The 12,901-nt window shown below is 37.1% G+C and overlaps 1 long non-coding RNA gene across 1 annotated transcript; it reads left to right on the top strand.

Moving 5' to 3' along the window:
* Nucleotides 1-7,243: 7,243 nt before the first annotated feature.
* Nucleotides 7,244-8,108, top strand: LOC110794741 (uncharacterized). The gene is made up of 2 exons (XR_002535112.2): nt 7,244-7,561; nt 7,687-8,108. It is a non-coding gene; the product is annotated as an uncharacterized lncRNA (long non-coding RNA).
* Nucleotides 8,109-12,901: the final 4,793 nt, after the last annotated feature.

The raw sequence follows: 12,901 nt of genomic DNA on the forward strand, positions 1-12,901 counted from the left end.
GCGGATGGTAAACGGATGATTCGGGTGGAGATTCATCCAGTCGGATTCAGGTGGAGATTCATCCAACCCATCATCACTCCATCACCTGATCCATATATCAATCCATTCGTTAAAGATCGTAAGCAACTTAATTCCTTCTCCTATACTCATACGGAGTATCTATTAATGATTTTTAAATTCACAAGATATTGTACGCCCAAGGTGTACAATAAATTTAATGTACACCAAAATAACTTTTACCCATTTTTGTAACTTTTAATAATATTTTAATTAATTTTTATATTAAGAAAAAAATGGATAGGTATACATTTTAAAAGGTTAAATGATTAAATTTTATATATTATTAGTAATTTTGGAAAAAAAAATTTATTAAAATAAAAAAAATTATCACTAAAAAATAGATAACTTTAACATATATAAGGGTAATATCCGGTGTACAATATTTATCGTACACCACATGTAAATAAGAATTTGTGTTTTTGATATTGAACATTAATTTCATAGCTTTGCAATTGGTTAGAATAATTGTCTAAACGAGGTTAATAAAATTACACTTTTTTTGTGTGGAAATTACAAACAAATGTCTTACACGCAAATGGTGTATCATAATTTGGGGTAACTTTTACCAAGTTTTTGTTTCGTTAACTTTTATACTATGAAGTGTTTTTGTATGGATAAACTTTTTAATTAAAGGATTACATGATTATCTTTAAACATTATGAAGAGATAATTTTTGTTCAAAAGACAAATTTTAACTTCATATCCGCCTTATCATATTTATTTTACGCCAAATGTAATTAAGAGTTTGTAAATTACCAAATTATTACACGTTATAAGTAGAGAAATTGTGAATGATAATCCCATCAAACGAATTTCTTAAGTAACTCTCCAAGAAAAATTAAGCTAATTATAAGAAATTAATTAGTTGATAAGTTATACGTAGTATAAGAAGTTCACTATTCCTTTTGTGTTCTTTTGTTTCTGTTTTAGTTCAGTTTCGGTTTCTGGTTCTTTAATTTCTAGCTGGAGTTTTGTGCTTACTTTCTCACCAATTACAGATACCATAATTATTCAAAGTGAATTTTAAGTATAGAAAAAAGAGAGTTGAAATTTTTAATTATCCCATGATTCCATCACATGATCTCCGTACTAATTACTCCGTATGAGTTATTGACATTGACAATCAAGTTAAAATATTAACTCAGATTTAATCACTACGGAGTAATATAATGTCAACGAAATTCATTAGCACCTTCCTTCTCCTTTTCTCGTAATTTATTTATTTATTTTTTAAATTTTAATTAAAATAACACAAAGTCGAGTTTAATTACTTTTTTTTTTTCCAGCGAATAAGGCAATATAAATTGAGGGTTTTTAATATGGCTTAGCCGCAGATCATGAGCCGCTGAACCATGGTCGCCACAACAATTTTCGTGCAGCTGGCCATGGTTCTAGGCTTCTAGCCGCGATTCTTGTGCGGCATCGCACATGCTTGTTAATTAATTTTCAATGCAATATACTACGTATCTAACTATCTATCACTATATTCTTATAACAAAAATTGCTTCAACAATGGTCATTTTATTGGTGTGTTATATTTTGTCAAAATTGACGGTGTTGATAAAGATGGATATAGGTCGGGACGAGCTTTATGTTGAGCCGATGTGTCTTGGCCCTATACGGGTTTGACCCCATGCCAATCCCACTTATTTTATGCCCGGGCCAAGCTGAAAATTTCAAAAATGCAGCACTCACGAGTCACGACCCAAACCCACGTGCCCCATGCTAGGTCGGACTACTTCTTCGTGCCTACACCTAATTTCACTTAATTTAACGTGTTTTATTGTTATTGGTCGTGTCGTACTTTAAACAAAAGTACTAAAAAAAAGTACAAAATTATGAAGAAAAACAAGAGAAGAAAGATGCTATATGAATTATCGGTATATACGCCAGCTAGACAAGTACTCCATGTTTAATTTACTTCAAATCATATGAAGTCGGTCGATAAATTTTTAAAGACATTTGGAGCAAAGTCTTTCTATATGCTTTAAGGAAAAAGGATAAAGGAAAAAGCATATTGTCAAATATTGTGCAATCTCGTATATTCTCATTAATAACACACGTATATATAGTACAACTCAGTTACCTAAACCCTAGGTACACATTAGGTAACTCACCATAGTTAGGACTCTACAGAATATTCACAGAATAATATCTAATATCTTAACATATCTTAACATCCCCCCTCAAGGTGGAGCATGTAGATCTCGAATGCCCATCTTGTTCAAAAAAAACTCAAATTGCGCCTTCCCCAACGCTTTGGTGAAGATATCTGCTAACTGAACCTTCGTCGACACGTACGACGGACTGATGATCCCTTCCTTGATTGCATCTCGAATGAAATGACAATCTGACTCGATGTGTTTTGTCCTTTCATGGAACACCGGATTCTGTGCAATATGCAACGCAGACTGACTATCGCAATACATCCTCATGCCTTGGTCGTGTGTCACCCCCAAGTCGCGTAGTAGTTGTTTCAACCACTTCAACTCACACGTCAGAGCTGCCATCGACCGATATTCTGCCTCAGCAGACGACCGAGAAACAGTATGCTGTTTCTTGGTCTTCCAAGAAACTGGCGACATACCAAGTGACACAAACCATCCAGTCACCGACCGACGCGTCATTGGACACCCTGCCCAATCCGAGTCGCACCACCCCTCCAACTGCAACGCACTGTCCGACCGAAGTAGTATACCTTGACCCGGACACTTCTTCAAATATCTCACTACTCGCAAAGCTGCTTCCCAATGTGCCTCCTTTGGTGCTTGCATAAATTGAGATAGGACATGTACAGAGTAGGCAACGTCTGGTCGCGTGACAGCCAAATAAACCAGACGTCCGATCAGACGCCTATACTGCTCACCGTCCGACAGGTTTGGCCCGTCTGCCAATGCCAACCTATGATTCTGTTCCATGGGAAAGTCCACAGGCTTTGCTCCCAACAATCCGGCCTCTGAGATGATGTCGATGGCATATTTTCTCTGACATACATAGAACCCTTGACTACTTCGTGCCACCTCTAACCCAAGGAAGTACTTCAGAGCCCCGAGGTCTTTCATTTTAAAACACTCCTTCAAGTATGCCTTAAAACTCTCAAGCGCAAACTTGTTATTGCCCGCGATAATCATGTCGTCCACATAAATGAGCACACTCAGCTGCAACGTACCTTTAGACAGAGTAAAGAGCGAATAATCGGACAGCGACTGTCGAAATCCATAGTGCGTCAATGCCGTCGACAACTTCTGGAACCAACATCTAGGTGCTTGTTTCAACCCATACAACGACTTTCTCATTCGACACACTTTGTCAGAGTGATTCTTCTGGAATCCAGGAGGAATCTTCATATAGATCTCCTCCTCCAAGTCACCGTGCAAGAACGCATTGTGGACGTCCATCTGATGCACGTCCCACTGTTTGACAGCTGCGACAGCTAGGAAAGTTCGAACTGTCGCCATCTTCGCGACGGGAGCAAATGTCTCATTATAATCCAACCCTTCCTCCTGATGATTCCCTAAACATACCAATCGAGCCTTCAGTCTCAACAAATTCCCATCCTCATCACGCTTCTCAGTATACACCCATTTACTCCCCAGTGCTTTCTTCCCTTCCGGTAAATTTTCCAACGTCCATGTCCCCTGTTCCTCCAACGCGTCGATTTCAGTAGCCATTGCCTTACGCCACCCCTCATGCTGCATCGCTTGTTTAAAACTCTTAGGAACTTGCCCTTCTTGCAATGCTGCTATATAATGCCTGTGCTTTGACGAAAAACGCTCATAATTAACAAAATATGTGATAGGATAAGGAGTACCTGAGAGTGATGACGCCGTAGGTGTTTTGTCGGAAGTACTATATTTTTCCCGTATTGTATGTATCACACAGTCTTTCAGCTTTGTCGACGGAAACTTCGCACGCTTCCCCCTTCCTAACTCCGTATCCTCCACACACTGCCTTGTCTCACTCTCGTCACTACCCGTCGTCTCCTCTACACCTGTCTGTGAGGAGACGACGTCTGAATCCACTCGACTAGGTGTTTCATGTTGTTGTTCCTCCCTCACAGGCGACGACACTCCCCTGTCGTCACCACTGGTCGACGACGCTGCCCCGCGAGCTACTCTGCCTCCTCTAATCGACGTCCTGCCTCCTCGACCAGGCCCTCGTCCACCTCGTTTCTTCTCATCCCACCATTCAGGAAATCCAATCAGCTGATAACAAGTTTCTTCCTCATGACCCTCACGATTGCAATGACCACAAAATCTGCCACTGACATCTCCCGACCTCGACCGAGCCTTAGTATCGACCTTGAACGCCATGACACTCTCCGGACCTCTCGCAGCCTTGGCGCGCATGGTCTCGGTATTCATAACCGTCTGGTACGCCTCGTCGAGTCCTGGCAACGGCGATCGTGCTAACAGTTGTGCACGAATGGCTTCATAGTGATCATCCAGGCCAATTAGGAAATAGTGTAGACGATCTTCATCATGAATGTCCCCCACCTGCTTCGCTATATTACACGTACAACCCGCACATACACACCTGGGAACTCGTGCATACTGTACGTACTCCTTCCATACCTTCGACAAGCGGCCATAGTACTCCATGACGCCCTCAGACGTGCCCTGCTTGCAACCACTCAGAGCCATTTTAATATGGCAGACCCTGGTGCCCGACACGACGCAGTACCGCGTCCTCAAATGACTCCATAACTCGTGAGCAATATCAAAGTCCTCCAGATTCGAACGCAATCTCTCGTCAATGGTGTTTGTGATCCAAGACACCACCATCGAATTGACCGCAACCCAATGTTTCATCTTCGTCTCGTCCGTAATGGGCTCCTTCACAGACCCATCAAGAAAACCAAATTTGAATTTTGAAATCATCGAGCGACGAACGGCTTTGGCCCATTCATCGTAGTTCGATGCTCCTCTCAGTTTCACAGGGGTGATAACAATACCGGGGCCGTCGCCTGACCCGAGATAGTAGTCTAGGTCGACGGCGGCGGCGATGACCTTTGGTGGTGCCTCCTCATCGGAACTCATGGTGACACTTAAGGAATTGTTAGCTCCTAATCTCAATACTCAACAAGCGAAGAAAGTCGCTGTTCTCAATACTCGGCCACACTCTCTCAAATTTCTTGCGGAAAAAAAAATCTAGGGTTTTTAACCTAGGCTCATGATACCATGTCAAAGGACCAATTCAACCAAAAGCTTAAGCTGATGGTTGAAGCCCCAAGATTAGTTTTATACTCTATCACGCCCCCTCACATTAAAGCCCTTTGGGCTTGAAGTGTGGATGCAGCATAATCCTCCTCATACCCAGCGCGAAATATTCCACTTTGAAATGAGGGGTGGATGAGAATCGAACCCGTGACTTTTGCGTCACGTTGGCTCTGATACCATGTCAAATATTGTGCAATCTCGTATATTCTCATTAATAACACACGTATATATAGTACAACTCAGTTACCTAAACCCTAGGTACACATTAGGTAACTCACCATAGTTAGGACTCTACAGAATATTCACAGAATAATATCTAATATCTTAACATATCTTAACACATATTAATAATTAATTACCTTTTAAGTTAAGTTATTGGCCGGTATTACTACCAATTGATCCATTCTGTCCAAAAAAAAAACCCGCATCCAGCAATTAGAATTGACATCTGCATGATTTAACTCCGTATGTTGATTTTTTATCAATTCATTCGACAATTATCAATTGATCAAACTTTAACTATTAAATCCATGAATTATTAATTGATCAAACTTTAACTATTAATTCCTTCGTCTCTATTTGTTCTTCCTACGTACTTTTAATTTTTTTTGTCCATCAAAAAATGTCAAAATACATGAACAAATGGAGACGGGAGATTAATATAAAAAACTAGATTAGGTGTCGTGCACGCACGGATATTTAAAAATTATTATTTGACCATCTTTTTTATAAATTTTTTAATTGAATTATTTATCCCTTAAATCTATTGCGTAATTAATAATCTCGAATGTACTCATTTTATCATATTTTAACTTACTACGCATTATATATTTTATATGTTTAATATGATGATCTGACTAAAATATTTGATGTATTTAATATGCTAATTTGAACAAAATATCGAGTAAGAATATTTTCTATTATTGATATGAAAGTTTGACTAAAATTTTAATAATGTCATATTCCATAATCCTATCTTTTTTCCATTCAAACATTTATACAAAAGGAGAGAAAATAAAAAAAGAATAAAATAAATATGTCTTTTTAGGAAAGAGTTTTTTGCGGGATTTCTTTTTACCAGGAAGTGACACGTGTCATTCCTGGTGTCTCTTTTAATATATAGTAATAGATTATAGCTAGGCTTTGTCTTAAAAAACAGTTCAATATAAGTATTTTCATTAGTTATATTCCATCTCAATAGGTGATCCCATAATCCCATGCTCCCATCTAGCAAATCCGGTAAAAAAAAGAAATGTAATAAATATGGCATTGACAATCAAATTAAAAAATTAACCAAGATTTAGATGAGGATTTATTAGCACATCTAGCTTGCATATACACAATATACATTCACTATTTTTTAATTTCAATGAATTTCTTTATCAAGGGTATTAAAGGGTAAGGGTGAGCACAACAAGTACGTACCCTATCAAATTTTCAATAAATTTATGAAAATAGAAAGCGGAAAAGATTGCAATACTTGCAATAGGTTCCGGTTCAGAGTATCATGTTACGTTATACGGAGTATATTTAAATAAATTGTTGTCATTAAAAAAAAAACTACTACGTAACTTCTAATATGAGTTTTGATAGTTTTGTAGTTTGTTCTGTTACCTATATTTTCCAAACACGAGTTTTAATTGTTTTATGTTTTGGGCTAATCCACCATTTTTATTTGGTTCCGATTCAAGATTTAGGGTACTCAATATTAGAATCGGTATTTAAAGGGTACCCCATTCCAAAAAAAAAATTGAGAAATGGAACTGAAACATGTTGCAACATGTTCTCAATTTTGTTACCTGGAATCGTAGATTTTTTACAAGTTCCAATTCCAATTTAGGGTACCCTAATTATTTTCTCACCTCCTACCAAGAGATACCGAAAAGTCAAATACCTCGGTCGTTAAATGTTTTTTTTTATATAATAGAGATAGGCTTACTATTTCATTACACCAACGAAATTCATTAGCAACTTCCTTCTCCTATTATCAAGTTTATTAAATTTTTATTTTAGAAAAAGTTGGACATCAATTTCTAACTCTTGTAATTGGTTAATTAGGATAATAGTAAGTTGACTTTACATACTGTAAGACATTATAAATAGAGGAGTTACGTTGTGAATGAAAAGCAATCAAACAAAAATTGTTTAACTACTTCTCCAAGTAAAATTAAGCTCGCTAATTATAAGAGATTAAGTTGTTGTTTGATTATCGATCAAGATGGCTTTCCCAAAGAATGTGAAACAACTAATTTTTGTGCTACTACTCGTTATCATGGCATCTAGTAATTATCATACCTTATCTATCCCTAATCCCTTCCTTAATTAATTTAATTGGAAGATTTATATTTAGCTAATCAATGATATTTGTTAGTAGTATTATTAATATTAAGTGGTTTCAAATTTGCAGATTTCGCATCAGGGCAGCAACAGTGGTGCACCTTACAAGGTTATCAATGTGGTAAGGATTTTGATCCATGTTGTGACGGACTATGGTGTAGCGCGGTAATTGTTGGTACTTGTTGTAGTAGTGGTTTTCTTGGGTGGCCGCTATGCGGTCGCTAGTCAATGAATTAAGTCACGAGCGTTTCCAATTGTCGGGATTATTGATATATCAACAAACGGATGGATGGATGGATGAATGAAGGTGTTGTATTTTTGTATTGATTTCTTGTTTTTCTTATATTTTCCTGTATTATTGATTTATTGTCATTCGTTAATAACGTACTCGTATCATGTATTTCTGTTTCTTATTGATGGTAATATGGCACCATGGGCCTTTCTTTTGAGCTCATTTATGAATATATGTTTGTATGTCATTCTCCCATTGAACTACTACGGAGTACGTCGTAATTGAAAATAAACAATGAAGATATATACGGAGTACTACGTATTAGTGGAAAGTCAAACAAACTAAATCTTGGAAAATAACGTACGTGTAGCATGTGTATGACGACCATTTATACACTATTGTGGATCAGGTCGTACACAACTTTTTCTTAGTTAATGCGAACTATAAGCCTATAAATTCTTAGTAACATTTTTTTTTTAAAGGATTTTTTCATATTTACCACCTTTTAAGTTTTACATTTTTGTATTTACCACCTTATAAAATTTAAATTCACATTTATCACTTTATTTAAAGCGTTTTGTATTTACTACTTTTCAACGAATTCCATCCAATTTTTTCATCCATATGGGCCTCACTTAGAGATGGCCAGTGGGTCGGGTTTGATCCAACCCACCCTGACACAGCACATGGTGGATCACATGGGACGGACACACTTATGACCCATGACACAACCCAACCCAACCCGAATATTTTTTTGATGTGTTGTGGGTCAGATTTTTCAACACAACCCATTTCGACCCACCCTACCGGACCCGGCTCAACCCGCCACGGCACACCCGACCCACCCAACACAACACACGAACCCAACCCACCCAACACACGAACCCAGCCCGCGAAACTCATCCTAATTTTAAAAAAATGTATGTTTAAAATGCTAATAAATTCTAATTTTATTGTATAAATTTACATTAACCACATTTATGTGAGTAAGTGAATAAGATAAAAATTAATTAATTTAAGTTCATACAAGTTCATAATTTTTTATTGCTAAAACTCATGTAAACCCACCAAAGCCACCTGACCCACCAGAATCACATCTATCGTAACCCATCAAAGCCATCAAACCTACTCGACCACGACCCACGTAACCAACGACCCATCATATACTAGTGTCCATTTTTTCGACACAGCCCACGACTCAACCCACCCTAGTTTAACTGAGGCGGGTCGTGTGTCAATTATCCCCGACCCACGACCCACCAAACCCACTCATGACCCACCCAACCCGCCACGTTGGCCATCTCTAGCCTCACTTAACGAACTTCTTTGATTATTTCCATCTTTCTTTAGGTTCCCAATTTAAAAAGGTAGTCAAGTATGTCAATATGGATAGAAACTTGGATGAAATTCGTTAAGAGGTGGTGAATATAAAACGTTTTACAAAATTTAGATGGTAAATATGAAATTAAAAATCTGAAAATGTGTTAAATATTAAAATATCCAATTTTTACAACATAAGTGAATCAAAATTGAAGAACTCCGCATAAAAAAGTTTTTGCCTATGGGTTTACACCGATCCTAGCCCAAGGCCCAACGTTTCCTTCCGAAGATGCGATTGACCCTGGCAAACACCAATGCAAGCAACATTTTTATCATTTGCAAAAGGATGTGACTGCCTATATGGGCCAGGATACCCATCAGGCCTCAATAGTAAGAGTTGGGTCGTGCCAAGAAGTTTCAAGGACACCCCTTTCTCCGACGCACCTCATTGAATTCATGCAAGGCTGCAACTTTATATTTCAGGGTGACTGCTCCCAAGACACGTAGGCTCAACACGAAGTTAGGTCCGGCCTGTATCAAACTCACTCGTTACATGTCAGCCCGGCCCAAAAATTTTAGAAATGCAGCCCAAGTACTGCCAAGCCCACATGCTCTCGTATCGGGTCAGGTTTTCCCTTCGTGCTTAACCGAATTTCACTTAATTTAACCCACAACACTTGCCAATACATATTTTTGACCCACAAGTCCACAACACTTAAAATAATGATATTTATCTTTACAATTAGTAAATAAACGTGGTTACATTAGTATTCCGTATATAAATAGTGTGAAGTTAAAATTGTGCATGTATCGAGAAACGAAAGAAATATCAAATAGCAGAGGTCAGGACTCAGGACCCTTATTGACTAATGAGTCAACAAGTATGCAACCCACCAAATATGATTGTAATCAAACTTAAATTTTGGATATATTACCAAAAATATAAAACTTAAATTTGCTAACCACCTAATTTAATTTGGGGATGATTTGAATAGTTTTTCCACCGACTAATCTCGTGTTGTATCATTGTATGGCTTCTAAAGTTATGATTAATTGTTCATTTTAAATTTAAAGAGAAAATCTTTATATTGATTAAATCTTTATATGGTGGGTAGCCAACTTTGTTTTTTATTTAATAAAACAAAAAACGTTGTCAAAAATTATACGAAGTATAAAATAAATAAAAAAGAGTTTAAATTTCTTTCTACCGCAAACCCAAATGTAGGCACAATTTGGTAGTCCAACTCTTAAGCTAAGCATGTGCTGCATGTGCAGTTGATAATTGCCACAATGTTCCAAATTGGTCCAACATAACAAACCTTTAATTTGGTTGTAGTGAATTAGTGATAACTCACTGGAAATGTTATGTTAGTGTTCAATTTGATTATGCATTGACCTTAATATCTACGTAGTACTAGCCATTTGACAATTGTTATTAATACAATGTACAAGCATTGGCTACCAACATCCGAGTTAAAGACTGTCTTATTTTATCTTTTGAAGTTCTTAAAACATTGTCCTGTTTACTTTTCAGTTTAAAATTGAAATGGTCACCGTAACTTCTGTTTAATTACTTCACATGGCCTTTGTAATAGCTTGAATCGAACTTTGTATGACCTAATTGGTTTAAGTTCTTGACACTTTTAAATGAAACGGAAACTTGTTCTTTAATTAGTATCTACTTTGTTTCAAGACAAACCCTAAACTAGTTATACACCTCCGATAGTGATTATGCTTATTTCTAATCATCCAATTGAACAAACTGATTAAATGAGCAAAACTTATCAAAAGAGGAAAAAACATCATTGCGTTACCTGTAGGAACATATAGATGCATAAAGCGGAATTTCAGGAAACAATTTCCTAACATCTATCACAGGATCACATGCATAACAATAATATAGATCAGATTAAGTCGAAAGAATAATCACCTTTGTAGCGTGTTCTCCCGTTCGTATGCAAGCTTCAAAGATCTTAGAGCCCCACTTGTTGCTCCTCTACTTAGTCCACAAGCACCAATTGAATCCCACGTATGCTAGTACGGAAGAGAACGATCACGATCAATCTCTTGCTTTGTTTGGGAAGAACGGCGTTTCAGAGAAATAGAATTAGGGTTTTTGTGTTTTCCTTTTTGTCAGATATTGAATGAACGTAATTTCTAAATCCCTGACATTATAACTATTATAATGTGAGAGTTTTAGGTTAACACAAAACCAAAGCCCAACATTCTTTCCCTTAATAGACCGGTTGCCATCGGGCCTTTTGGGCCCATTCCAATTAGTGCTTATATGTGTGACCTTATAGGATTAAATTATTTTAGTTGTAGGTCCAATCAATATTGTCCTACTAATCACATTTATTCTCTAGCAAGCAAATATGATTACTAAAATAATTAACTTATTATCTTCATAATTAATTCCTATTTGTATTTAGTAATTGCCGGAAATGTCTAAGGACATAATTCCTTCAATCTCCCACTTGTCCGAAGACAAGAAAGCAATGCTAAATTCCTTAAGTCTCTTAATGCCAAAATTTGATAACACACTGTTATTCTCAAAGTCTAGTTTCTTGATCGCCGAGTTCGAACTGTTCAAATAAAGATTAACATTTTAATCCCATTCCGCATGGCCATGCAATTTTTCAGTTCTCGCTCATCAAGAGGCCCAGACACCATTCCTATCAAATAGGAGGACTTATTCACTCTTGTATGACCATAACTCCCACTCAATTCTTAGCCCACCTGATCACTGCTTTTATAACCTCCTTTTACGGCGCGGCGTTTAACAGAGTCAAGGTTAAACTAATTGTCTCATGGTTATTAAGACATACTCATGTCTAAGGAATCCACTAAATATAGAATTTTGATTCTACTTTTAGAATCTAGTTAGGTCAAGTCTCAATGCATCAAGTATACATCCATATAATCAATTAGACATCCCTATGTCTCCATAGCCCATGGAACTGCACTATCAATTAATTACATGCTAGTCTTCTCATAAATCACTTATGTCCAATTTAGTGATTCAGACTAGGGACTTAATAAGTTGTGATTTCAGTTCACTTTATAGGGTTCCATTATCAAAACGTTTTCGATAATCCTATTTGAAAACACAAGTTATTTGGACATTTTATTTAATACTAAACCAAACAATTAAATAAGAATGAACTTTTATTGATAAACATTCAAAGCATAATAAATGTCTTTACAATTGTAAACATAAAGTAAACAAACTAAAGCCATTCTCCCATATGCCTAAGCCCCATAGACCTAGTATGACTCTCATGCTTAGGTTGAGCAAGCGGTTTAGTTAGAGGATCAGCCACGTTATCCTCAGTATGAACCTTGCTTACTTTCACATCCCCTCTTTCAACGATCTCTCGAATAAGATGGAATCTCCTGAGCACATGTTTGGATTTTTGGTGCGATCTGGGTTCCTTGGACTGGGAAATGGCACCATTGTTGTCACAATACAACTCAATGCCATTTTCAATGCTAGGAACTACACCAAGTTCACTAATGAACTTTTTGATCCAAACAGCTTCTTTTGCTGCATCACTTGCTGCAATATACTCAGCCTCTGTTGTAGAATCTGCGATGGTACTCTGCTTAGAACTCTTCCAGCTCACAGCCCCTCCATTGAGACAAAATATGAAACCAGATTGTGATCGGAAATCATCTTTGTCACTTTGGAAGCTTGCATCGGTGTATCCAGTGGCAACCAACTCATTATCTC

The sequence above is a fragment of the Spinacia oleracea genome, chromosome 6 (genome assembly GCF_020520425.1).
Source record: "Spinacia oleracea cultivar Varoflay chromosome 6, BTI_SOV_V1, whole genome shotgun sequence".
NCBI lineage: Eukaryota > Viridiplantae > Streptophyta > Magnoliopsida > Caryophyllales > Amaranthaceae > Spinacia > Spinacia oleracea.